The 27517-nt window shown below is 38.5% G+C and overlaps 1 protein-coding gene and 1 long non-coding RNA gene across 2 annotated transcripts in view; one reads left to right on the forward strand and one right to left on the reverse strand.

Moving 5' to 3' along the window:
* Positions 1-27517, reverse strand: part of ADAMTS3 (ADAM metallopeptidase with thrombospondin type 1 motif 3) — a 531886-nt gene that overhangs the window by 267393 nt on the left and 236976 nt on the right. Inside the window, exon 6 of the mRNA XM_078068759.1 lies at positions 7262-7344. The gene's annotated coding sequence lies outside the window, so the exon portion shown is untranslated. The remainder of the gene's footprint in view (positions 1-7261; positions 7345-27517) is intronic.
* On the forward strand, positions 12836-13379 carry LOC144381350 (uncharacterized). Its single transcript, XR_013446364.1, has 2 exons — positions 12836-13002; positions 13104-13379. It is a non-coding gene; the product is annotated as an uncharacterized LOC144381350 (long non-coding RNA).

Consider the following 27517-nt stretch of genomic DNA (forward strand, 5'->3'; position numbering starts at 1 on the left):
CTAATGCTTCAGAGCAGTCCCCTTCCTTTGTACTAAAATAACTATGTGCCTGATATTTTTTTCTGTCTCCTCAGGCACACCTGTGGCAAAGGAAATTCTCTTGTCTACAATTAGAAGCTGATAGGGAACTGTCAAAAACTGTATGAGTCTCTCTGTTCAAACCTTTCTAGCATAAAAACACATAAATATGAAGAGTGGAGATTTACTGTAATCATACTTTGCTAATTTAGAGGTACAGTGGCCTGGGGAGAAATAGGAAGTATCTGAAGCCAAAGATAGCAAGTAGTAGCCAGGAATTAGCTGGCAGAGGACCACCATTCTTTGCCTGGCATAGTTACATTTGTTAGGAGCCAGCCAAAGAAGAGCCCTACTTCTTACCTACTGGGCCAAGTAGGCAGGGAGTAAATGCCACTTTGGGCATCTCTGCTTGCCATGACCTCCTGGAACCAATTGTTTTTCCCAGAAGCAGTAATAGGATCCATATTGTTCTGCTGACTTTGGATGGGGGAAAAGGAGAAAAGGCTCGTGGTTAACATGGATGTTGCCAGGCCTTTTGCACTTGCTCTTAATACTTCACCTATAGAGGATCTTGTGTCCAATCAACCATTTCTTCATTTCAGTCCTATTTATTCAAGCAACTAAAAATTCCTAAGCTTCTCAGGTGAGAAAATCCCTGCTTCTGGGGTTATCAGAATCAGCAAAAGTTATTTCTTACTTTCATAATCCACTGGTCATTTCCATTCAAGTCATACAGTTATTAGTCATATGTGCTTAATTAATCATCTTTGTTAATATAGGACTTTTTGTTTTGTTTTTGTACTAATGGATGTAGTTCCATGCTTTCTCTTATATTTCTACCTCTGGTTGTGAAGTTTCTGAAAACAGTGTTAAACAACTGGGTCAGTTTGTCTTTCGACATCTGGGAAAATGCTAGACTTAAGTTGGTCCATGAATGGAATAAAATTCTATGCTATTCTCTTCACCTTTTCCTAGCTTCCAGCATCTTCCAAAACAGCTGCAAAGAGAGTTTTATTCCAGCATTTCAAAGATCCCTTTAGCCTTTTTTGTTCAAATATATTTCTCTCAATGGATTAACAATAATCCATTCCACTACAATGTTCAGAAAAAAAAAATTGTATTTTTAATCTAAAGATAGACTACATTGGAGGTTCATTCTTTATAACAAAAGGAACAATTTCATTTGTAGGTTGAAACAATTAAATAATAATATTATTGTAAGACATACATACTTTCTGGACAGCAAAAGCAATAAAAATATGAAGGAATGAGTTAAATATTTTCAGATAAAATATAAAGAAAATAAAGGAAAAGACAAGATAAAATCCTCTTAAGATAAATCATCAGAAATATATCTTTTAGATCCTTATTTATAAAATCTATTTCTTGGGCGCCTGGGTGGCTCAGTTGGTTAAGTGACTGCCTTCGGCTCAGGTCATGATCCTGGAGTCCCTGGATCGAGTCCCGCATCGGGCTCCCTGCTCGGCAGGGGGTCTGCTTCTCCCTCTGACCCTAACCCCTCTCAAGCTCTCTGTCTCTCATTCTCTCTCTCTCAAATAAATAAATAAAATCTTTAAAAATAAATAAATAAATAAATAAATAAATAAAATCTATTTCTTTCCCCCCAAAATTTCCCTCTTAAACTTCTGGTATCCAATCCCTTACAGATATCCCAATTCCACCAAATTGTACCCGAACACCACAATGCGATTTTAAAAAGGAGGCACTTCTGTGAATGCAACCAATAATTCAAACATTTTTCTTTTAACTCGGAGGTACTGATCATGCATGTTCAGTGATCCACTCACAAAAATGCCATAAATCAACTCACTACACTCTGCCATGACACTTCTGGGAAAAACAACAACTCCACCTTTGTGCTCATGTAGTCAGCCAGGGGGAATTTTCCTCACCTGTACATTTCAAAATGTATTATCTTAGACCAACATGTAACAGATTGTAATGTTCTAAGAAAATGCCTTTCCTATAAATCCTTTTGGATATTCACTGGGTACTGGAAGACAGGCTTAGTGATAACAAGGAAACACAGGCAGAGATGACATAAGCTACCATCCCTTTATGGATCAGCTTCATCTAAATCAAGAAAGAAAACTGGCTATATAAAAGCCAGGTTACTGGGGCACCTGGGTAGCTCAGTCGTTAAGTGTCTGCCTTCGGCTCAGGTCATGATCCCGGGGTCCTGGGATCAAGCCCCACATCGGGCTCCCTGCTCAGCGGGAGGCCTGCTTCTCCCTCTCCCACTCCTCCTGCTTGTGTTCCCTCTCTCACTGTCTCTCTCAGTTGAAATAAATAAAATCTTTAAAAATAAATAAATAAAAATAAAAAATAAAAGCCAGGTTACAGATATTAGGATGATACGTCTCCAATAGCCATCCCATTGATTGCTTGATTATGAGCCGATCTGATGTGCTAAATTAATACTCCCTCCCTCCTACACTCGTGTTGAAAAGTTTTTCCTGAAATTGTTTAGTTCAATTCAAACAATCAGTTTAGGGAACTGTATCAGTAAGGAATGATTTTGACTTCATAGAACAGAAGCTCTTCTAAGAGTGACACTATTTGCCCCAGACAACTAGAGGTCTGACAGCAGTCTCTTCAGGCTAGAGTAGGTACTTAAAAATATTATCAAAGATCTGGCGGTCCATCTTTCTACCCTGCTCTCCTTAGTGTGTGGACCTCATCCTCCCTACTATGGCCTCCCGGGCACAAAAGTATTGCTGCACTCTAGGCATAGAACTGATATTACAGGGAGGAAGATTAAAAAAAAAGATAGTGAAGAACTGTGGGTATCCATAATTAAGAAGACAAAATCTTCCCCAAAACTAGCAAATACTCACTGGCCACAGCTGTGTCACATAGCCATCTCTGCTTCAAGGATGTCTGGGACATTGAATTATTTTAGGTGGGTTCAACTGCTCGCAACAAAATTGGGAACTTTCAGTAACAAAAATAAAAATTAGATATTGAACAAAGAACATTATCTGCTAAACAGGCTTTCAGTAGCACGTTGTTAGAGGCCCTGGTTGTGTAACAACTGATTGCTATTGGAGCACATGAGCTGTGTGTATTGGCTCTCTCACTATCTGAACAACTTGAATATTGTATTTGTTTTAAATAATCACTTAATAGATTTTGTTTCATGTACACTTAAATACATTAAATGTATTTTTCTTCACATGGATGATTTAAAATAATTTATATGATATACTCACTGATATTCACTGATAAAATCCCTATTGAATTTACTACTTCAGATTTTTTTTTTTTAAGATTTTATTTATTATTTCACAAAGAGAGAGAGATAGCAAGAGCAGGAACCCAAGCAGGGGGAGTGGGAGAGGGAGAAGCAGGTTTCCTGCCAAGCATGGAGCCCAATGCAGGGCTCGATCCCAGGACCCCGGGATCATGACCTGAGCCGAAGGCAGACGCTTAACGACTGAGCCACCCAGGTGCCCCACTACTTCAGATCTTTTACACTATCTTCAAGAACACAATTTCTTCCAACCACTTAATGTTTCAGAATATCCCACTTGATATCGACTTTATTGAGAATCTCAAAGGCATTCCTTCTTCTGTAACTTCATCTCTCCTCCTCAAAAGCAGTACTTGAGCTTGCTCTTTGTCTATGAGGACAAGTAAAGGTCAGCCCTCCATTTCAAGGGTAATCATGAAAATTTGCTGTTTTTAAAAAATGTTTTATTTTAGAATAGTTCGTGATTTACAAAAAAGTTGCAGAGAATTCCCATAAGCCCCACATCCAGTTTCCACTGTTGTTAACATCTTACCTTAGGATGGTACAGTTGTCACAATAAATGAGCCAAGACTGATACATTGTTACCTAATATCCATACTCATTCAGGTGTTCTTTGTTTGTACCTGATGCCCCTTTTCTGTTCTAGGATCTCATTCAGGATACCACATCAGTTTTCATGTTTGCTTAGTTTCCCCTTGGCTGTGACAGTTTTTCAGACTTTTCTCGTTTTTGATGACTTGACAGTTTTGGGGAGTACCGATCATTTGGTAAAATGTCTCACAAATGAAATCTGGTATTTTTCTAATGATTACACAAGTTATAAGTTGTGGGGAGAAAGACCACAGAATAAAATGTCATTTTCATCATATCAATCAAGGGTACATACTATCAACATGAATTTATTGTAGATGTTAACCTTGATCACCTGATTGAGGTAGTGTTTTCAGGTTTCTTTCTTGTGAAATTATCTTTTTTTTTTTTTTTTTGGAAAGAAGTCACTAGATATAGTACACACTTAAGAAGTAGGGAGCTATTCCCCTACTCCCTTCTTTCTTGAGGACAGAGTATCTATGTAAATTACTTGGAATTCTTCTGCATGGGAGATTTGTCTATTTCTCCCCATTGGTTCATACATAACAGTATGGATATGTGGGCACTTACTTTCTATTTTGGATTACGATCCAATACTATATTGTGTCATTGCTCAAATTATGCCACTTTTGGCCATTGGGAGTTCTTTCAGTTGGTTGCTGTGTCCCTATGACATACTACTATCATGGGTATCTGTGTTTTGTTCGTTTTGTTTTCTTTCATTATGGCACTACAAGATGCCTCAAGATCATCTTGTATATTTCCTGCCATAGCCGTGGCCTTGGCTTCTTTTATTGGAGAGTGGTGTTAGAAATCAAGGGGTCAGGTGCAACCTTACTTTTAAGTGGCAGTCATGATATAGTGAGAAGTGCACCTGAATTGGACTCAAACTTGGAATGAGAAAAAAAGAGGTTCAAAGCCTGGTTCTATCACTTCCTATGTTATCCTGGCTATGTTATTTAGCGTCTCTGCCCCTTAGCTTCCTCCTATGTAGGAGTATTAATTATAGCTAATTCCTAGAGAATGGGGCTTCTCAACCTTGGCACTGTTGACATATGTGCAAGAGGATTCTTTGTTGTAAGAATTGTGCATGTGCTTTGTGCATTATTTAGCAACATCTCTGGCCTCCACCCACTAGATGCCAGTAGCATGCACCAGCCATGATCCTCAAAAATGTCTCCAGACATTGCCAAACGTTCCCTGGGGGGCAAAATTGTCCCTCGTTGAGAACTATTGCTGCAGAATACTTACCATGTGTCAGCCATTAAGTATTCCAAATATATCATTTTTTAAATACTCACAAAAATCCCATGAGATAGATTGATTCTATTTTACAAAAAAACAAAAGGGTAAAGGAAAAGGTAAGAAGCTTGCCCAAGTTTTCATAGCTAAACAGGTATGATGCTGTGGTTGAGCCCAGACAATCTGACTTTGAAACTCATGGTCTTAGCAACAATACCACAACTGCCTCTGTAAAAGATATAATAATTCTGCTCTCACAGAGCTGTAGTAAGAATTAAATGCCATTTACAAGAACATCACACATGATGCTTAAAATAGAGGAGACATACAGTAAATGCTAGAAGAATCTATATCTGAACCCATCCTGGCTCCACACCAAACTTGCTCTATTTCCTATTCCCCTTCTAGTATTTACCTTTAGTTCTTCCTTCTACAAGTTTCCTACCTTCTGCCTATAAACAGGCTCAGCTCTTTTCCAACTGAAGAGAGAAAATCTTTCCCTTGAGTAGGTTTCTCTTTTCAAGTTACCAAACAAATATTTTAACATCGTATTCCTATTTATTCTCCCTTCATTATCATTCCCTCATTTCATAATGTTTTAAAATCTTGATCCATTTCTGCCTATGAGCTCCTATTGGCCTGGTTCAAGGTGATCACACTAGAAGGTGCTGGCACTAGGAAGAGCTTGAGGGGCATAGACTTCTACCACCTCTTTGCACAGATGAGAAAGCTGAAGCAAGAAATGTTCCATGTCTTGCCAAGGACATAGAACTACTGTGTGCTTAGCTTTTTTCTACAAAAGTCCTTCATGATCTCATCTCTATTGGTCTCTGCTTCACATGAAGCTGCTCAACAGTCCCCCTGATCTCATTTCATTAATGATGTTCTCTTCCATGACCTCAAGAGTCATATACATTTCTCTCCAATCTTTTCTCTTACCTCGTCATATCCTGAGCCATAGACACACATCTTTAATCGCCTAGTGAACAATAGCACTTAGATGTCCTACAACTCCCTGAAACATCTACAAAGTAGAAGTCATCATCTTTCCTACTAAATTATTCCTTTTAACATCCTGCTCTTTCTCGATGGGAAACTTAAATCATTGTTATCTCTTCTATTTTTATCTCCATCACCCTCATATCAAATCTCTGTCAAATTCTATACATTTTTACCTCTGTAGTCTTTAATATGGTTCCATTTAATTCCAGTTTTTATTATTCTAATTTGAGCTTTCTTTATTGTCTGGGACATTTACATAATTCAATGAATAGCTTCCTACTTCAGCCTTTCCTTCCCTAATAATTTTGAAAATCATGACAGATTTTAAAACACATCCCTCATAATGATAGGCTACTCAAAAACTCTCAATATCTCTGCATTACTAAGACCTGTGCACTTTAATACAGTAGCCACTAACCAGCTGTGGCTATTGAACCCTTGAAATGTGGTTATTAGAAAGTGAGACAGGCTGGAAGTGTAAAATGCACACTGGGTTTTGAAAACAGTACAAAAAAATTAAGCAAAATCTCTTTATACTAATTTTTATACAGGTTAAATGCTGAATTGGTAATATTATGGATGTGTTAGGTTAGAGAACATTATTAAAATTAATTTTACCTTTATTAAGTTATTAATAGAAATTTAAAATTACACATGTGGTTTACATTATATTTCTTTGGACAGGTGATGGCCTAGACAAGTAAGCATACACTCAGCTTTTCATGCAAAATCTACTATAATTTCTCAAGTTTCTTTCCCAACTGCTTTTCCATTATTTATATATAGGTTGGTGTGAGTTTGTGTCTCTCCATTCAGTCCAGACAATTGGTATTCCCTGACCATACTCCCAGTCTTCACCACTTTCATGCCTTTGCTCATGTGGTTCACCTCTAATACAGCTCCCTGCCTTCCATTCCTGCCTATCAGGATTCTTTCATTATGGAATAACTAAAACCTAATACAAGAAAGCATAACCAAAAAGACATTTTATTGGCTGTGTAGCTGAAAAGTCTTGATGTCAGTTTGAGGAAACTATTGGAGGCTTGAATAATGTTATCAAGATGTGAGATTCTTTCTCATTCTATCTCAGCCCCCCTCCACCCTGCTTCATCTCATACTTTCTTCACCTCTCACCTCTGCTTTCCTTTGCGTTGGCTTCAACTTGCTTTCAAGATCTCTCCATGCAGGAAACTCCTGTAGCTCCAAGTTTCGCAGCCCTAAAAGAGAAAGCTCCTTTTCACTGCACGGGGTCTTACAGCTTCAAGGTAATAACTGTTATCTGACTGGTCAGGTTTGGGCCACATGCAAATCATGAAACAAGAATGGGGTCAACCTGACCCAAACCACAGAGCCTGAGGGTGGAAGATAGGTTATGACTGGAGGAAAATCAAAGTGATGATACCAGAAGACAGGAAATGGTTTTAGAGCAAATGAAACTAACAGGTGTAACTGACATTATCAAAAGTCTACAGTTCTTCAAAGTTTATCTCAAATGACTTTTCATAATTGAAACCTTTCACCTCCTAAATTGGATGTGGTTTCTCCCTTCTTTAAATTCCCAATCCATACTGTTTGTACTTCTCCTGTGGAAATTGCCATATTTAAATTGCATTATATTTATTATATTCTGTGATCATATTAACTCAGTTTCCTCCAACCCACATTTTATAAAAGTACCCCTGATAAGGCCCTCATGAGCTATTGAGTGCATAACAGAAATCATACATATATTGAATTGAATAGACTTGTTGGTTAACATTCAGGTAGGAAGTTCATGCACCTAAGGAAAAACTAGAACCATAAGCAATTAAAAGTCATTTACTATAGTTAATATAATTTCCTACAATAAACATTGTTACTTTTATAATACAAAAAAATATATATAAAAAACAAACTGCTCTTTTGCCTACAAATCTAGATAGGACATTTAAACATTAATCATACTATTAGGATTTAAAAGTAATTTCACATAATACCATCCCTTTCGATTTACAACTTGAAAGCAGAATATAGTGGTTCCATACTTAGTTGACAGACACCGTTCACTCCTCCCTCTGTATGGTATAGTCTCTTATATTATTTACTAATGTGTTTCCTTCCCCAAATAAATTCTATATGACCTTGAGGACAGTAGTGGTTTTTACTACACCTCTCACATCACCTAGTGCAATGCTTTATACACAATAATAATGATAAAAATAACACACTAAAATCCATTATTTCATTTAAGACCAGTCTTACAAGTTGTATAATGTCATTCCTACTTGGTCCTCATTTTACAGATCATGAAAATGAGACTCTGAGAGACTAAGTAACTTGCCCAAGATTATACACAGAATAAGCAGCAAAGCCAGGATTTGAGCCCAAGCAGTTTGGTTCCAGAACCCACTCTGAACCAAGAAAAGTCGATAAATGTGCTGGTCCTGGGTCGGTGTCTACCACATTCATTTCTTCTCTTTTATCTGCTCTCCTCTACATCCTAAGGAATCTGATTCTTGCAGCCTGTGTTTCTCAAGCTTCTTTGTTAACTGGCTTCTCCTTGTAATGAGAGGCACTAGAGGGATACTGGAAGATGGGAGAATGGGACAAAGCAGATTTGCCCCCTCTTTTTTGCCTTGGGCAGCAACTCCACTCCGGACTCTAGCTCCTGCCAGACTGTCCTGCCATGGCTCCAGCTTCTGCCGTGTGGCCCTGGCATTTCCTGGACCTTCTCCTTCTGCCTTCCAGCCCGGGGTCCAACAACTTCTTCTTGCTAATCTTTGCCTTACTGACCTCTGTTTGGCTTCTCTCTCTTCCTGAATCTCTTTAACCAATCCCATGGATTAAATTCCCTGTTTCGAATATTGACATCTTCCACAAAACATCTCCTCAGGGAAAAATTGCCCAGAAGAATGCCTGCTGGTTTTTAGACCCAAACTTCAGGCTCTCTGACTTTCTCAATACGATATCTTTTGATTGATATTTATAAATATATTTGTATTTATGTCCCAAGCCTCTATAGACCATTTTAAATAAAACAAAGTTCCCTAGTGTGAGGAGAAAGCCTTGCATTATATTCCAAATACCAATGGTAGAACAACAGAATCACTTGTGGGTGTTTTAGAAAGTGTGCCAACACCAATGACTATGTCACTCTTAGAGCCCTGACCTCATGTTTCTTTGCAATTGATCTCCACCAACCTATTTAGGCAGGCACTTACTTTGTTTACTGCTATAGCTCCAACTTTCAGAACAACTTTTGACATATAGTGGGTGCTCATTAAATATTTGGTTAAATTAATATTAGATTCCTTAGTTATTTCATCTATAAATGTCAGGATTTTCACCACAACAACCTGTGACCGAATTGTAAATTAATCACTTTTTGATACTTTTTGCAATTACTGCTTTAAAAGTCAAGGTGTTCTCTGCTTGAAGAGGGGAAACCGTAGAGATGTATGGAAGAATTTATCTCTGGCCCACAATGGCCCGATCTTGTATTAGTTTAGAGCGGTCCTCAGATGTCCAAAGAAAGAGAGAAGGGACCTTTCTAAAACCATTTAAAAAAAAAGCAGAGGATGAAACTGAGTCCCTGGATTTCCTCCCTACCCACACTAGTGCAAGGATCAGGAGACTTTTTTGAGCAACAATCCAGTTTTGGCACAGATAGGCATAGCTTTGGATAGTCAATCTCCATTTCATCATGTGTGAAATGTGGAAGATAACATTTTATAAACTTTGGAGTTCCGTACCATTATCAGGGTGGAAGCAGCTATAACATTAAAATATTAAAAAAAAAAAAAAAGAAAAATTAATACGCACACTTAATTTACAGGCACGTCAATAACTGGACCATAGCATGGTCTACTGTAGTGAAATAGGGTCAAGTAATGGCAAGCCAAAAGCCCTCTCTAAAAACCTACTTAGACCGATGAAAAACTAAAAATTTCTACCACTTCATAGTCCTTCAAATAGTGATTCCTATGTCAAGAACGACAGAAGTTTTAAAAATATTCACTCCATATCTGTTTTGTACTGCATACAGGAAATCAGTACTGGAGCTTAATTAGAACTGGAAATTAATATAAAGACAGGTTGATGACTGACCATCCTTGCGGAAGCAGGAGCTGAGGAACCCCTGAGTGGTAAGCTTCGTGGTATTTAAGCAGCCAGAAGAAAAAAGATCATCTAAAAACCCCCTAAAGGCTAAAATCGGAGGTACCAAAGGCTCAGAGAATGCAGGCACAGACTGTAAGTGATCCAGCCCCGAACGCGGAAGCCACTAGCTGCAAAACCTTTGTGGCCTCCCCTCTCCCAAGCAGGCACCCTTCTTCCCCGCGCCCGAGGGCTGCACTGGAAAAACAGTCCTTAACTGATTGCATCTGGGCTTATCTTAGGTCAGACTTTTTAGACTGGATCTCGCAGTGACCTTTTCCCTTCCTCACTGCCAATTTGATAACGGTCTGTTTTTCACTCGCAGCGATGAGCTTCCTCCAGGCGAGGCTGTGCCTTCCTGGCCACCAGTCTGACGTCCAGGTAGGGACACTGCGGAGTTCTAGCTGTGAGGTCTCTGGGAGGTACTTTTGTCCTGAGCAAGTATAGACCCTGGATCCTCCGAGAAAAGGTCGGCATTGTCCCTTCGGAGTTCTCTTTTCTCACGGTAGCCTGGCAACCAAACTGCGTCTCTTTGATGGAGGGCGTTCCTACTAGAAAACAGCTTTATGAAAAGTGTCAGGGTCATCTTTAGAAACCCAAAGAAAACAAAACAAAACCCCCCAAAAAAGCCTACCACCAAGAAGGCAAAGAGGGGGAAAAAAAAAAAAAAGAAACCCCGCGCACAACTCAATTATTCAGCCGCACACAACTGCGCCTGACAGGCCCTGCTAACAACACTCTCTTGAATTTAATTAAGTTTGTCCCCGCAGCCTGTGAACTGCTGGGCCAGACCTGCAGCAGTGGGATGAAAAGCCTGGAGGCAGACCCCGCGAGGCCATTGTTGATAAGCAAGGGCACGGCGCTCTGAGGTTAGGTAAATTCCCAGCCCCTCGCACATAAAGTGCCCTGGGGGATAACCTTTTGAAGGGAGCCTGAGAAGTTGGGTGGCCTGAGGGCAAAGACCGATGAGAACTGTTCCCACCAGCAACATGTCTGCCCCTTCTGGAGGCCTCGTGCTGAGGGGTAAAATGCCTGGCCTTTGGAACTGGGAAGTCAAACAATTAAATTCAAATGCCGGCTCTGCCACTCAACTAGCTCCGCTCCTTCCTTGACGGGTGTTGGCAAACCTCTCTGGGGCGGTTTCCGCCTTTGGAGGCTAGAAGGTCAAAACCACCTGGAAGGCTGAGGTAAAGTTGGTAAAACGCCTGACGCTGTTGGCTCTCGGGGACTCTTCGTTTCCCTGCTTAAATCCTCTAAGGTGCATTCCCCTTCGCTCTGAAATCCTTTCCGAACTTGGTAACGTAAGGGAGCGTCTTCAAACTACAGGGCCGGAAGCACAGGCCTGGGGCCTCCCAGCGCCTCACGCACCTGCCCACCCGTGCGCGAGCTTCCCCTGGACTGACCTGTCCTTTCCAGGCATTCGTCCAGATCCCATTCTAGTATCCCCAAAAGTCTGGTCTTAACTCTGCCGGGGGGTTTCACCATTCCGGCCCGCGGGTTCTCACGGCACTTAGTGCGTCTCTCATTTGAAGACCCGTTAAATCGGGGGCTTCTTCCCAAACCCATCAGCGATCTTCTCATGGGCATAGTTGGGTACCATTTACTTTTATATTATTCCAATATTTAAGTGAAGTGTTCGATAAATATCTAATTGATGAATGGACAATTTCCAGAACATCTTTATTTGAATCACTTTGAAATGTACATTTAAAGCGTACTAGGAAGGATTTTTTTGGGGGGGGCACCTTCCCCAAATTACCACAGAGAACCTATATAGAAATCAGTAAACCTAAAGCTTGAAACATGCTAAAGAATACTGGGATAAGAATAAAAGAGTTAGAAAGTGAATAAATACTAATTTCTGAATATATAGACAGTTTAACCAAAGTATGCTGGAAACCCTGTTCTACTAAGATAAACCCAGTGAAGATACAGGATAGAGTAATTAGAAGACATTTCAGCTATTCAAGTATTTGCTAGCAGTTTCACTCCACTAAAAGAAAAAAAAAATCTTTATTTTAGTTTTATTTTGATCAGTTTGATTAAAACTACTTTGACTTGATTAAAAATAATTTGAAATTGTTAATATGATTTTAATTTAACAGGTTCTTCTCTTTCTGAAAAGATTATTCCATCATTGAAAAAAGACACAATTAGAATCACAGATTTATAAAATTTTAGAATTCAGAAGTACCTTAAAGATTAACTAGTCCTCCATCTTATTTTTTACAAGTGAGAACTAAGACCCAGACATGTGAAGAAACTTGCCCAAGCCTTGCTATTGGAGCCAGACTAGAATTGAGTTCTGTTGTCTCCCCACTAAGAGCTCTCTTTCCAGCACATCATTGAAAGGAAGAACCATCTGGTACTATGGAAATAATGGGAGCCTTGGAAGAATGTGGACATCTTGCCATTGTGGGCATCTTCCACAATGAATCACCCTGCTTAGACACCTAAACGTCTGGGAAGTTTAGGATAAAGGGAATCTCATTTCCTTCACAGTTGACCATAAAAACAAATCGTCATTATTGTCATTATTCTTCCTATTATTATTAATTTAGTATTTGGCTAGAACTTAGAATTAAATCTTGACTTCTTATCATGGCCATTATGACCTCTGCCTTTCTCTTACCAGAACAATCCTCCAGCTATGCAAAGTGTGGCCCGTGCACCAATCCCCCTCTGTGGAAGTGAGAGTAATAAACTCGTACAGCTTGTAGGCATCGCCACAACGTTGACATGTATGATTGGTGGGCATATCTTATTACACAGGTTATATTGTTTGCCAATAGACCCACTTTCTTTTTTTTTTTTTTCAAGATTTTATTTATTTATTTGACAGAGAGAGACACAACAAGAGAGGGAACACAAGCGAGGGGAGTGGGAGAGGGAGAAGCAGGCTTCCCGTGGAGCAGGGAGCCCAATGCGGGGCTCGATCCCAGGACCCTGAGATCATGACCTGAGCCGAAGGCAGACGCTTAACGACTGAGCCACCCAGGCGCCCCTAGACCCACTTTCAATGAATGTGCAACAGCCTTTGTAATTCATTTTTTTCCCTGTCATGTTTGTTCTGATGTCACTTATTAAAATATAATTTTATGTTGCTGAATCTAAGAAATATGGGCCTGTACTGTGTATGTGGTTTTCTTCATTTCATTTGTATGGCAATTTTTGGGTTTGGTAGAGGAACTGGGAATAAAACAAAATTGTTCTTCACCACACATAGTTTGAGAAACAGTGTTCTAGAGACTTGCCCCTCATTCAAGCTCTAGCTCTGTTTCCTCCCCTCATGCCCCAACTCTTCCAGCCAGACAAGCTCTCTCTGCCTCTGCACTTAGAACTCCCTTTACTTTGAATGCCCTGCCCACAGGTCTTCTCACAGCCAGCTCCTTCTTCCACTCCAATCCCCCTAAATGTAACCACCTCAGGGCGACCCTTCCTTGCCCATCCTGAGCAGCATAGCCCTTCTAATGGTCCTTCATGTTTACTTGATTAATGTTTAGCCTAGCTCTTACCATTATCGAAACTTCTCTTGCTTCTTTGTTTCTTTACTTGTTTATCATCTATAGGGATTTTATCTAGTTCACTGTTATCTCCCTGATGCCGAGGATGGTACTTGGCATATGTTGTCACTGGACCAACATTTGTGGGATGTTGCAGAAGGAAGCTCTGGGGGTTGTTTCAGGCCCCTTACAAAAATTACATTATTCTCATCCCTTGCCATGGGCTTAAAAAGTAGCTATTATTATTCCCACTAACTGCTGAGGTATCTGACATTCAGAGCAATTAAGAAACCTAAGGTGACATGGTCATGGCCGTGTTTATGATTCCTAAGCTTTTCGGTAAGGTAGGTATGAACCTCTTTCAAACACTGACATCTGTAGTAAGGTTTCAACATTAGAAGATAAGAGGTATTATTCAAGTATTTTGGAATATTCTCTGCTTCTGATATAGACGGGGAGAGGTGTGTGACTCGTTTTAACCTGAAAACAGGAGAACGGTTGCTACTATCTGTGAGTGATTTTATCTCATGAGGGTTACTAGATTCAGCAAAAAAACCTACAGGATTCCCAGTCAAATCTGAATTTCAGATAAACAATAAGGAGTTTTTTGGTATGTGAGACATACTTATACTAGAAAATTATTTGTTGCTTATCTGAAATTCAGATTTAACTGGGCATCCTTTATTTTGTCTGGCAACAGTAATTTAGGGGTAAAAACAATAATGTTAGTCACAAAAATCCGTGGTCATTCCACACACACACATACACACACACACACACACCAAAGTTAAACTATAGGTAAGGACATGTGGCAGTAATAAGCAAATTTCTTTCAAAAAGATTTCTAGAAAGTTTCGAACACACCTCTGAAGTGCGTTCCTAACAGGGCTCATAGCACCAGACAGACGTGGGTGGGATTATTTGCCAGAAATGAAACAAGTGTTTGTTTCAATGTGACAGATTTAAAAGGAACTAGGATAATTCATTATTTAAAAAGAAACAACTAAGGAGTGATTTGCTAACAGTAAATAAATATATGAGAATGATTATATAATAGTTATCAGCTGCTTTGAATTTTCACTGAGGTCAGAATCAGAAATGACTGAAGCTAGAGCATGAGGCATTTAATTTGTTTTGGATGTAGTATCTTACAGAGAGTAAAGTTTCTAAAAGTTTGTGTGTGGCATCCTTTGATAAAAAACATTCAATCTGGCTTCAGTCAGTTCCTTTGACAAGCCAAGACTGGTTTCAGCTGTAGGCCAAAGGCACTGTGTCAGGGGCACAAAATGAAGAAAGACTGATTTGGACCTCATAGATGTCGGGAAATAAAAATGTCACCATAATCAAGATCAGGCTGCTAGGGTTTATTGTAGACTTTTCTAACTGAGCATGAACACTGGTGTATCAAGTTGGTGCAGGGCCCACAATGAACTACTTTCGGGAAATGTTGTGTATCATAACCCGGTATAAGAGTCATGACACACATTTACAGGCCACCGAGAGGAAAGATCCTGATTATCTGGAGTTTGCCAACTTTACAAAATCAAGGAAAAGCCTCTCCTGTCAGAGTTTTTTTTTTTTTTAATTTTATTTATTTGACAGAGAGAGACACAGCAAGAGAGGGAACACAAGCAGGGGGAGTGGGAGAGGGAGAAGCAGGTTTCCCACGGAGCAGGAAGCCCGATGCAGGGGCTCGATCCCAGGACCCTGGGACAATGACCTGAGCCGAAGGCAGACGCTTAACGACTGAGCCACCCAGGCACCCCTCCTGTCACAGTTTTTAAAGAAATACCTATTGACAGGTCTCAGAAAAGTGGCATTTTTCCTGACAACACTTTGGAGCCTCTGTGTATCTGAATTTTGTATGAAGGCTTGAATGCATCCCCTACTCCAACCTCTGAAGAAACACCTGGCTGCAATATACGCTAAAAACCAATCCTGCTGTCATGAGGGCTGAGATTGTGTGTCTCTGCACTGGCCAATGTCTGCTGGACCATGGATGTTCCAGAATCCTAACTTAATATTAAGATGTGAGCAGTGGCCACAGCCACCAAGCGGCCTTAACCACCAAAATCCACAGGGCTGTCCTTTAGGAGTTTAATGTACCAACACAGACAACCCTCTGGGGTATCTAGAAACAACCATCACCTCCAGTGATGGCTGAGCCCAGTTTAGATGGTTTCTGACTCTGAAATAAAAGGAAATTCCAGCTTACCTCTAATGCTTTTCTTAAATGTGCTTACCTTATTTCCCAACAATCCCTTAAAAGCTGTTTGGTTTTTGAGTGACTGTGGCTTAGTCAGTTAAGCGTCTGCCTTCGGCTCAGGTCATGATCCCAGGGTCCTGGGATTGAGTCCCACATCAAGCCCCGCGTCAGGCTCCCACCTCTGCTTGTGCTCTCTCTCTCATAAATAAATAAAATCTTTGCTAATAAAATATATTGATATTCTAGGAAAAATACATATATAAGTGGGAAAAATGGCCCATTATTCATACTGAACATATGACCAACATCAACATTATTAACTGAAATTGTTGAGACCCTTCATGCCAAGCCAGTGATGAAATATTGCTCTTGTGCTTAGACCTCAGGAATGCATAATCCTCCCTCGGTGTACCCATCCAATCTTATTTCTCACTGCTGACTAATAAGAACTTTGTGATCAAGGTATGCTGACAGCCCCAGCCCTCATGTGTACACATCACACACACACACACACACACACACACACACACACACACACACACACGAAGCTATTCCCATTTTTGTCCCTTAGTTCAAGCACTTTCCTTGTCAAGAATTTCCTCCCATCTCTTGCCCATATATACATAGACCACCTACCCTCCCAGGGCCTACTCAAGGCTTTCCCTCAAAGCCCAGGGCCTCAATGGCCTTTATTTCCTTAAGTTTCTTTTCAATCCCTGCAGAACTTTTAGCACCTAGTATATCATCTTGCCCTCTTGTTGCCCACACATAATTCACCACTTCACTACATCAATATAATTTTATATAATGTCATCTCATTGCTAAGTTGTTTATGCATATCACTTATTCTATATATTGAAATATTAAATATCTCATAGCTCTTTTATAACCCACAGTATCTATTATAAAATTGCCTCTGTTTCCTGATAATGAGTGAATTACATGAAAATTACTATGTGGGGCCTATTTGACTTTTTAAAAAATTAATATCCATAAAGCATGAGATTTCTAAATGCTTTATTATCAGGAGATCAGGTGAAGGAAATGGAAAATGATTATGTAAAGGGCACTCTGGGTAATATTTTCCTTATATTATCAAATTTAATTCCTAAAATATACTATGAAGGGTATTGTCATCCTTGCTTTTATGCATATGGAAATTAAGACTTGGACACATTAAATAATATATTCAGGGATACATACATACACTATATATATTTAGAGAGAGAGAGAGACACAGAGAGAGAGGGAGATAGAGAGAGAGGACAGAGAGAAAGAATTTGAACTGATGCCTGTTTGACCTTTTTGAAATCTATGACAAATGTAAATTTATCTATTTTTCCTAAGTCTATTGTGACTTATGTCTATTATGTTCACAACCTTTGTCTGAGAATGAGGGGAAATTTCTTTATTTTAAAAAAAAGGACATCAGAGTTCTGTTTTTTAGTAGCACTCTAATGTTATTCAGTCTGCCTATGCATTTATACTTGGATTAACTACTCAAACACTGGATCATTGCTAGAATGATTAGCTGTTACTAAGCAAGTTCTATAGTAAAACAGATCAATTTTATAGTTAAAACTTCCTTAAATTTGGGTAATTACAGCACCTAACTTATTAGGTTATTGTGGGAGTGATAATACATGTAAAATATATGGCATATCATAACTAGCAGTAAACAAAAATTAGCTGCTCTTACTATTATTATGTTGTTATTATTACTGCCAATCCATTTTCAACAAAGTTGATACTTTATTCAACGTAAATTGTGTTCCATTCTCCGTATATACCATTCTGGATCAGGATCTGAGATATTAGAAATTCTTCTCTGCAGGTTGCCTGATTTTCCTAATGAATTTGATTCCATATATTTTAGTATACGAGGAAGGCAAACTCCAAAGTGTGAGCTCTTTTCCTCAATTCTGCTCTACCCCGGAAAGCTCCAATGAGGACAGGTGGATAGTGCTTCAGACACTCTTAAAAACATTCAGTGGAGCTGAAGGGACACAAATGGAGCAGAACCACAGTTCCACCGATCTCATTTCTAATCTCTTACTCTGCTTCCAAGCCTCACACTTATGGAAACAAAATGCACTTGCTTTCTAAGGTGTCTTTTCTCTAAAAAGGAAATCTATAGGTGTGAAAAAGCACATCATCGTTAAAATACTTTGCTTTCTGAATTTCAAAATAGGATTTGAAGTATAAATAAGCAAGCATTAGACTTTAAAATACGAGCAAACTTCTCAACTCAAAGATTTAATATTCAAACCCGAGCTCTCATTCCTAAAATATTCCTAATATTCTTGAAGAACGTATGTTTTTTTCTCTTTTGAAAAATGCAGTTTTCAGTTGAAATAAACGGGTTTTGACATATTCACAGGGATAGCACTTGGTAAATGCTCTTGAATGAGAGATCCAGGAAACAGGACCAATAAATGTCACTGAACAAATGTAAAACAGAACTGTAGAGAAATCCTGAAGGCTTAAGGTGTTAGGACCATCTCTTCCATAAAAGGCTTCAATAATACATTTGCTACTGTTATAATTAATGATAACTTTAATGATCCCAGGTGGAGGACAGTGCACCAAATACATGACAGCTAATGATTGGAGATATCTGTCAAACATTTTTCTTTCCATATTTAACAGGAGAATATCAAATTTAATTTCATACATATGGGAATCCAAATAGACATGAGATTCCCTCAAATATATTTTCTAATCCTAAAAATTTTGGGATGATCAGAAGGGAAGAAAAAAACATTTAGTAGTGGTTTAAAATTCATCATCCCTGGATTATATATGTATGAATATATTTTAAATAATTCCTATAGCTGATAATCTACATTTAATTTCCTGATCAAAATGAAAAACTAAGTATTTGTGGTATGATTTTATTTTAAAAAGCCCACACAAGCTATGAAAATGAGCACTTCTAGTATAAAAGCCTATTGAACTGTAGATTTATTAAATATAATGAAATGAAATTGTGAGTAAACAAAAACACAGGCTCAAAGTCCACTGGATCATCTTTTTTTTTTTTTTCCTTCCCAACTAAACTCTGTGGCTATAGTTGTGTCAATGTTAGTCTGAAGCTATTTTCTTCTAATCTCTTATGGTTCCCAGCACATGTTGCCATGTTTCTCAGAGGGTGAGCTCTTGCCCCAGATGCCTGAGCACTGCAGTGAAATCTCTAAGATACCTGGTTGTGGCCCCTGGAGAGCAGAAGACAGGCTCAAGAAAGACCCTGGGTAGTTGTATTTTTTCTTTTCAGTATGAGGTAAATTTGCTGGACGTTTTTAACAAAGAAAACAGTCCTTGGTTCATCTTGTTCATGTTTCGTTTTTTGTGTGGGTCTCGTCCCTCCTACAATAGGATGACATGTAAGCCATCTAGATTTAATATCTCAGGCCACTCTGATTTTCTCGGTGTCTGCTGAGCTTTTCTAGCAAATCATCACCCTAGACTTAATTTTGAACAATAAAAGCATGAGATATGAATGACTCCATGTGCTGTTAATCTATTCCTTTTCAGAGAACAAACTCCATAACTGTGTAAGATATTTCACTATCCGACAGTGGCCAAGTAGAACTTACTTCGAGGTACTTATTCAATGTATATTCTATGCTACATTTACAATGAGTTACTCACTTTATCAAGAAAATCAAATTTTTCTGAAAATCAAAGTATGATCCTTTCGGTCTAACACTAGATAAACAATGGATATGAATTCAAGAAAACAAACAAACAAAGCATATTATTAAAGTTATAAAATAGTACTAAGCAAAAGGCAAATAAATCTAATTACAAAACAGCAAACTATATATATGTAAAACTAAATCTTATTAACTACACTTATTGATTGCATTTTATGTAAAGTTTGAACACTGCTATGCATGTTATTATAAAGTGAGATATAACTGGAATAAATGTACAGAGCAAATTATAGGATAATTAAAGAAAGTCACAATAAAATATAAGTAGCATGACTAGAAGGAAAAGCAATGGGAAGTGCTGAATGCTTGTATCCACAACAGTATGAAAATGAAAAGAGAAAAGGAAAAGGAAAAAAGTACTCAGAGACAACTGGAAACATAAAATGTAAGACTGGACAGCCAAAGGAGATATTTAAACATCCCTAAGAAAGTTATCAAATGTCAAAATTATAATTTATAACTTTAATATTAAAAACATAATAAAATAAAAATGTGCAAGTCAGAAAAATTCCAAAGACCTAGAACATGAAACAAATTAATCCAGGCCTGGAAATAATCAGCGGGTAGGTAAATTATAATTTAAAATCTAATTCAATTCAGTATGCTGCCAGTTTGTGGCTATCCTCTAAAGTTGAAAATGCTGCAAACACACATAAAAGAGAAAGGAGGGATTTTAGAATGATTTGTTGAGTCAATATACTACAGAGTTGCTTAGATTATGATCCCTAGTCCTTGGGTATGAGATTCATCTAGCTATTTGTTAAAAATGCAAAAGTTATGGTCTTATCTACTCTGTAGAAGCAGAACAGATATGTAGGGAAGGAATAAGCAATTTTATCAAGCACACCAAAATATTCTTATGTTCACTAAAGTTTGCACGTCTTCTAGGACTTGATTTAATTGTAAAGGTAACTCTGCAGTATAGAAGATGAAAAAAGATCACAGATAAAGTTGTTTACGGACAAATTCCCACCATAATTCAAGATATAACAAATTTTTCCTGGTAGCAAAAATAATTATTCTAATTTTCCAGATTTATAAAGTAGAGATTAGATTGTATTAAGTCTGGGAAAACAAGTTGTGACCAAATAAATTTACGTGTTTATTAAAAGTTATAAGGAAATATTTTAAGTTGTTTACTAACAAAATATTTTAACTACTGATTGTAGCAGACCAATTTTCCATCTACTCCTGCCCCTGTAATAGAGGATTCATTGTGAAAAATATTGCTAAAAGATGTTCTCCCTCTTTGAAGAAATGAACAAATGCAGGGTTGTTGGTCGTATGATAAACTTGCTGGAACATGAAAGACATCAGCCAGCTGAGGGAAAAGCTTAGAGATGCAAGATGACTGTCCCGGGTAAATAGAAAGAAGTGTTCTACTGAATCTTCAGACGAAAGCCAAGGCTAGATTAAGAATTATGACTAAAAACAGTTTAAAAGTGTGGGCTGCTACAGCAACAATATGGCTATATCGTAAAATATACCCCCACTATAAAAACACGAAGACACTGGGTAAAAAATGAAAGAATAACATTAAATGAATTGCTGAATTACAAGAAAGCAAAAGAAAGAAATCACCTAATATGTCATTTATACCCTAGTTTTAAAAAAATCAACAAAGATCAAGCAAAACCAAACCAACCAACCAACCAACCAAAAAAGCAATCAATCAATCATAAGCTGAAACCAGCATAGTAAGCAAAAGCAGAAAACAAGGCCAGCCTGAGGATCCCTTACAATACCAGGAGCGAATATCATTGGGAACAAATGGTTGCACATGAAGGACCAATAATCCAAACCTAGGGCCTGCCCAACATAAGGTAACTGAATTAAAGCTCTTGCTTTGTACAACCAAATAGGCTATTCCTTCTATAAAAATGTTGACAGAAATATTGGCCTACCAGGTCAGGAAACTGAAAGAAAATCTATTTATCTCAGAAACTCTAGGTGCAATAATAATAATAGCAATAATAATAGTCTCCACTGAGAATTGAAAATCACAAAGCTTAAAAGTTCTTACCACCAGAAAAATATTTTAACTATGTGAGGTGATAAATGCTAACTGAATTTATTGTGGTGATCATATCACAATATATACATATATCAAATCATTATGTTGTATACCTTGGGATAATACAGTATTATATGTCAATTATATCTCAAAACTGGGGGAAAAAAAAGAAAATAGCAAAACTGCTCTCACAGAGATCTAAGATTCAAATTTATATTACTCACGTGTTCATGGAAAATTCAAACTGAGAAATTAAGTGTATCTGGTCCCAGATTGAAAGACACCCCCTGGCAATGTTTGAAAAGAAAATGCCCGATAATTTCCAGAATTAATGAAAAATTGTAAAATTTTTATTTTATAATTATAAAATTTTATAATTACAAAATTATATAAGACATTCCCTATATTTATAGGAAATATAGTCAATAATATTGAAACAACTTTGTATGATGACTAGACTTACTGTGGTGGCCATTTTACAATGTATATGAATATCGAATTACTATGTTGTACACCTGAAACTAATACAATATTGTATGTCAATTATTCTTCAATAAAAACAAACAAAAACCCTTTAAGACCAAGTAATCTCAATGCTACTTACGCTATGCCAGGGCATCGATAAAGAAGTACACCTTCCAAATTATATTCATTAGGTGAGTTTAACATTGATACAAAAACCACACACACATACATACATACCTACACATGCGTATATACACATAACTACAGACCAATCTCATTTCTAAATATAAATATGAAATCTTAAATACAATATTAGCAAACAGAATCCAATAGTACATCAAGATCAGGTGGGTATTTTTTTTTTTAAAGATTTTATTTATTTATTTGAGAGAGAAAGAAAGAGAGAGCAGGGGAGGGGCAGAGGGAGAGAATCTCACTCAGACTCCATGCTGGGCACAGAGTCCAACCCAGGGTTCAGTCTCACATCCCTGAGATCATGACCTGAGTGAAAATCAAGAGTTGGACACCCAACTGAGCCACCCAGGTGCCCCCCAAATGGGGATTGCAGTGTTAGGAAATCCTTTAATAAAATTCATCCTACTAACAGATCTAGGGAAAAATTTATTTGATCATGTCCAAATATGGCCAGAAAGGCATTTCATATAAATTGACCTCAAATTATAAGAAAATATTTGATGAAATAGAAATTGGTAGATCTTTTCATAGTATGATAAATTATATATATATTCTTCAACCCAAAAGCCAGCACCTCATTAATGGAGAAACATGAGATGTATTCCTACTAAAGTGAAGACCAATACAAGGATGCCCATTATCTTTCCTATAATTTGACACCCCAATAAAGGTTTGAGCCAATCTAATTAAATAAGAGAAAGCAAATCCATACAGTGGAGCTTCTTATATAGTGTGCTTTAAGTGACAGGTATGTTAAATATTGTTCCCTTAGCCCTTGGAATGTCTGGGAGGGCCGAGGCAATTGCCTTTGACCAGGGCAACCTAATGGACTTGTCCCAGTGAATCAGAGAATGAAGATTAGTTCTTATATGTGATGACTTGTTAAAAAGGTTGGGAAGCACTGTTTTAGAAAAATTCTTGTATTTGTTCTCTGAGAAATATGTGCAAGAATGTTCATAAGAGCATAGACATTGTTGAAAAAACTAAAAACAATTCAAATGTCCATTGAAAGGCAATTGAATACATTTGTGATACATTAATGCAATAGGACACTATATAGCTGTGACACAGATGAATCTCAAAAAGGGATGTTGGGTGAAAAAAGCAAGTTGCAATAGAATATGTACTGCATAATCCCATTTTTTAAGTTGAGAAACCTGTACTTCCATATAACAAAAGGCAAGGAAATAATATACACAAAGCTCAGAGTAGTGGCCATCCTTCTGCTCAGTATGGGTTGAGCGAAAGGGGACTTCAAAGGAACCAGTGAGGTTCTATTTTTTTCTTCTTTTTAAAATTGAGGTGCCTGAGTGGCTCAGTTAGTTGAGCGACTGCCTTCAGCTCAGGTCGTGATCCTGGAGTCCTGGGATCGAGTCCCACATCGAGCTCCCTGCTCAGGGGGGAGTCTACTTCTCCCTCTCACCCTCCCCCCCCTCATGCTCTCTCTCTCCCTCATTCTCTCTCTCTCAAATAAATAAATAAAATCTTTTAAAAAATAAACTAAAATAAAAAAATGAAATTGAGATATAATTGACATATAACATCATATTAATTTTAGGTGCACAACATGACAATTTGAGATATCTTTCTATTTATATAGATGTATATATCAAAATAGTTACAGTAAGTTTAGTTAACATTCATCACCAAACAATTTTTTTTCCTTGTGATAAGAAACTTTAAGATCTAGTGTCTTAGCAAATTTCAAATATACAATACGGTATTGGTAACTATAGTCACCATGCTGTACACTCTATCCCTAGGGCTGTTTGTCTTATAACTGGAAATTTGTACATTTTAACCCTTTCCACCCATTTTGAGCTCCCCACCCCACAGGTTCTATTTCTTAAGGTGCATGGTGGACACTTGGGAGTTTGCTTTATAATTGTTTTGGGGCGTGTATATGTAAATATTGTCCTATTTTAAGAACAATTGGAAAAGGCATAGATATAAATTATCAGAAGCTAATATTTCTTTTAATCCTATTCTAATACTGTTAGCTTAACAAGGAAATATAGTTATTGATATTGTACAAATGATGCGCCCACATCTCATTTTTCAAAGAAGCACCACCGAGAGGCAAAGCGTGCTGTCATTCTTTTCAGACAGCCACACCCTCCTACAGGTTGTTTGGGTCATGATGCCGTGACCAAGGCATCGTGATCCATCTGCTGCAATCAAACTCTAAATTATAGACAACGTTTCTGGAATGAAATAGCCTCTCTAGGGCTGTCTGTTGTGGATCTGGCCCCATTAAATAAAAGAAAGCATTTGAGAAGACCTAAAATGTTTATACTGGGATAGGGAACTTTGGTTCCTTGTCTCCTGGGAAATGACTAAAATAAGGTTTCTCCTTCTTTGCCACTACAGAAACAGCACATTTTAAAATTCTGTGATTGGACAGCAAAAATCCACTGCTTTTCCAATGCTTTATGGTTTCTCAGCAATAGTCCCATGTTTTATATGTGACTGATAATAAACATGAGTGCAAATAAATTCAAATATTTGTATTGTTTAGATTTAACCATAGTACGATCAATTCATTAAATGAAGCGGAATCTGTGAGATCCTGGTTTGTATCTGCTCTGTTACAATCATATGGATCAGATCCCATGTGATATAATTTGCAGACTACCTTAGCAACCGCTTTCAATATTCCTATCTTTTATGACTGGCTATTGTTCTTCAGTGATTCTTAGCTGCCTCTCTCAGGCAAGCCTGTATCTGCCATAATATCCTCAAACGAAGGTGCTCTTGTCCTCTGCTATTATCGAGAATCCAAAGAAGGGGCCAAATAAATAATATATACACTCTGTCAACACCTACAAGGATACACCTGTCAACTGGTCATTCTTCCTTCTCCCTATGGAACTTATAACCTAGTATCAAAAATTGGACCTCCACCAAGAACACCCAGGCTACAGCCCCTGTGCATTTCCATTTGGAACCATAGTTGTTGACCCAGCAAATGTCATAAACAAGTGAGAAGCAGAACTCTGAGCAGGCCAGTTGCTAGAGTGAAATCTGTTTTCTTGCCTGAACACCATACAATGCATCTCCTTTTAATTTGTGCAGATTATATAAGAAATTAAAGCACTCGTTCTGCATAGAATGATTGAATGAGTATTTTGCTTTTCTTTTATTTTGCTTCTTTTTTTTTGCCCAGGTAAATCCTGTTCTTTTTTATGCAAGTATTTTTTTTTTAAAGATTTTATTTATTTGACAGAGAGAGACACAGCGAGAGAGGGAACACAAGCAAGGGGAGTGGGAGCGGGAGAAGCAGGCTTCCCGTAGAGCAGGGAGCCCGATGCAGGGCTCGATCCCAGGACCCTGGGATCGTGACCTGAGCCGAAGGCAGACGCTTAATGACTGAGCCACCCAGGCGCCCCTTTATGCAAGTATTTTTAAGTTGCTCTGGGGTATGTTCTTCACTTCAAGAAAGTTTTGGGGGCTTATATTGCAGGGAGAATGATGTAAGATCTCAAGACTTATTTGGCTGGTGATGTAAAAGATTGCTTAAGTGCAAAATAACAGCATATCTCCACAGCAACTTTAGAAGTATGACATAGCACAGAGATCTTGAAAAGATGGATCAATGCGTACTTCTCCTACAGAGATGTGTCTTTTGATTTTCTGCTCTTTCCTCCACCACCCCTACCCCCACGCACCAGTCTGAGGAAGATCAGTGTTTCGGAAGGTGCCCACTGCATTCTTAGAACAGTAGAACCATCACTTCTGCCCTTTACATCATCTTTGCCTTCTACTCTTTCCCCCTTTCTTGGGTTTGAAGAGTTCAGGTTTGGGGCAAGAGTAAATAAAGCCTAAAAGTTGAGTTGTCTCAAATACTGATAGTGAGAAGTTTTGTCCTGAGCATCATCCATTTTAGGGCCAAATAAAGTAGCTCTAGGTCAAAGAGAAAGGAGATGGCACATCTCACAGATTCTCATAACACAAGTTCAAGACCATATACCTCCCACGGCAAGGATGATATTCACAGGTACTCAGACACCCTGGGGTCCCTCAGAATAGTGAACCATGTCTAACAATGCTGCTGACATATCCCTTTACCTGGTCATTTAAAAACTGAATCAATTTCCACTATCCTTCCTGAGTTCTGAGATTTTAATACCAAGGCCTTCTTTCTATGGCTTCCTCCAGGCTTGAGGCTAATACACTGTCCCTCAGGCTCCTTGTCTCCACGCTCCATCTGGAATCTCACTTCTGTTCCAAAACAATAGACTAGAAATAGGAATATATTTTCCAGGCTCCGTCCGGTTCTCTTCAGTGCCAAGGCAGTGGCTGGGGGGACATGGATGGACACAGGTCTAAGAAACCAACCAGAAAGACTGCCACACACTCTAATGACAACCCGGATAACTCAGACGCCCATGTTCCTCAGTTTCCACACCCAAATCCTGTATTTTAACGGGTAGGAGATTAGATTTGGTTTGTGCAGTATCAGGTGTAGAAAATTACCTTTAAGACATTATGCAGTGAGCTCATGCTTGGAGCGTTAAAGGAGGCATTATCCTGCTACCGAGACACTGTCCAGAAGCCATGGAGATAGCCCTAGGAGCCCCTTCCTGTGCTCTTGTCTCCTATTACCTCTGCTGCTTTCTCTACTTACTAATCCTTGGCTTGCTCTCCCGGCTACTCCTCTGGCGTCCACCCTGCTCAGCTTCTGGCAAGCTTCCAGTTCTTGGCTTCCGCGGCCTCTTTGCTTGTGGAATGAGTCGGGTGCCTGCTCTAGTTTTTCTGGACTAACCTGGCAAAATCTGTAGTTTTGACCCTGTCCAGCCCCATGTCGCCATCTTGTTTGGATGTCCTTTTTCAAGAGTAGTTATAAAAACAGTGATAGAATTCTTTTATGCTTCTTTAGAGCCTCCAGTTGCCCTTTTTTTCCCTTAAAGCAATGTACCTTCTTACTTTTTGCCAGATTTTGGAATATACATCCTAATTTTAAACTTAGTCAATCTCTCTTCATTTTTTAAAACGATTTTATTTATTTGTCAGAGAGAGAGAGAGCATGCGCACAAGCAGGGGGAGCGACAGGCAGAGGGAGAAGCAGGCTCCCCGCTGAGCAAGGAGCTCGATGTGGGGCTTGATCCCAGGGCCCTGGGATCATGACCTGAGCCAAAGGCAGACGCTTAACCGACT

Source organism: Halichoerus grypus, chromosome 3 (genome assembly GCF_964656455.1).
Source record: "Halichoerus grypus chromosome 3, mHalGry1.hap1.1, whole genome shotgun sequence".
NCBI classification, from domain to species: domain Eukaryota; kingdom Metazoa; phylum Chordata; class Mammalia; order Carnivora; family Phocidae; genus Halichoerus; species Halichoerus grypus.